General features: G+C 37.6%; 1 non-coding gene across 1 annotated transcript; it reads right to left on the bottom strand.

Moving 5' to 3' along the window:
- Positions 1 to 580: 580 nt before the first annotated feature.
- On the bottom strand, positions 581 to 696 carry LOC121017193 (U5 spliceosomal RNA). Its single transcript, XR_005784660.1, has one exon. It is a non-coding gene; the product is annotated as a U5 spliceosomal RNA (small nuclear RNA).
- Positions 697 to 1,490: the final 794 nt, after the last annotated feature.

The following is a 1,490-nucleotide window of genomic DNA, read 5'->3' as shown; positions in this document are numbered from 1 at the left end:
CCCAGGGTTGGCTTGGTATTCAGGCATGACTGACTGGCTATACTGTGCTTCTGGTCAAGAGAAGTATTTATACAGACATGGAAGTTATCTAAGTTTTGGTCTGTTGATGTGTGACACCCCTGACAGGCGTCCCTTGGGCCTAGAAATGTATTTCAGTACTGTGAAATTTACCCTCTTTAAAGCATATAATTCATGATTTTTAGTATATTCATAACATTGTGCAAACATCACTACCCTATACAAAGATTTATAGAAGCTGACTTTGGTAAAGTATGTGAAATTACACAAGAAGTGTGCTCAAGCCAGAATCTCTAACCCATCAGGGAGTTTTGATAAACAGTGACTGCATGTATGAATATCAGCTAGGTGCACTGTGGAGACAGAACTCACGAGAAGCACCTCACACCTGGGATCGGCAGGAAAAGATCCTTACAGCAGAGGCAACTAGTGTGTTCCAGAAAACTATTTAGGACCAACCTTCAACAGAAATCAACAGTGAATGGTAGGATTTGATTATATCTGTTTGCCAAAGGCAGGTCTGATTTATATGTGTTATCCTGGCATAATTATTTTTTTTTAAAGCCCTGCAAGTGCAAGGCCTCAAAAAATTGGGTAAACACTCAGAATTGTTCCTCTCCACGGAAATCTTTAGTAAAAGGCGAAAGATTTATACGATCTGAAGAGAAACCAGAGTATCCTGGCATAATTATTAATCACATGCCCTTTCACTCACCAAAATGTACTAGCTTAGGTGATAAATCATATGATCACCTTAATTAGGCCTTCTAGTTCTCTGTCTTGGAGATGCTTTCTCTCTGATACTCTGCCTAGCCTTCACTGCAGCCCCCAATTCCAATTTTCATCTCCGAAGCTCAGTGTGACCACCACTCTGCATTGTTGTCCATCACCATGTGGACACTAGTCCACTAGTCATGGGGCACTTTGGGGATTATTTCACTTTTTTACCTTTGCCACCTCTTGTCCAACATCTTGAAAGTTATATCAGATAATGAGGTTTAGTCTGTTATCTGTCATTTAACCAGGACATTATATCTGTGAGGTTTGTACGTGTCATTGCTTATAGCAGTAGTTTACTCTTTTTTGTTTAAGATTCCTTGCATGAGTAATATACAACAATAAATTTATTCCACTTTTGAGAGATATTTTGGTGATTCTAGTTTTTGACTATTACAAATGTTGCATATTATTTGGTAGGCAGACAGACGTACTTCCATTGGACATATATCCTGAAGTAGGATTTTTGAGATACATGTTGTATTGGTCTTCTTTAGATTTTTAAGTAGTTTTTGGAAATAGTTTACCATTTTACCTTCTTCTGCTATCAATTTATGAGCATTTCAAATGCTCACATTCTCACCAACACTTGGTATTGTCAATCCTTTAAATTTTAGCTCTTTTGGTGGTGGTGTTGAAACTCCACAATTTCTTTCTTTCTTTCTTTCTTTCTTTCTTTCTTTCTTTCTTTCTTT

This window comes from Herpailurus yagouaroundi, unplaced genomic scaffold (assembly GCF_014898765.1).
Source record: "Herpailurus yagouaroundi ecotype Mexico unplaced genomic scaffold, PumYag 29, whole genome shotgun sequence".
NCBI classification, from domain to species: Eukaryota; Metazoa; Chordata; class Mammalia; order Carnivora; family Felidae; genus Herpailurus; species Herpailurus yagouaroundi.
The sequence above is the reverse complement of the archived record's forward strand: the minus strand, read 5'-3'. Positions and strand labels throughout refer to the sequence as shown.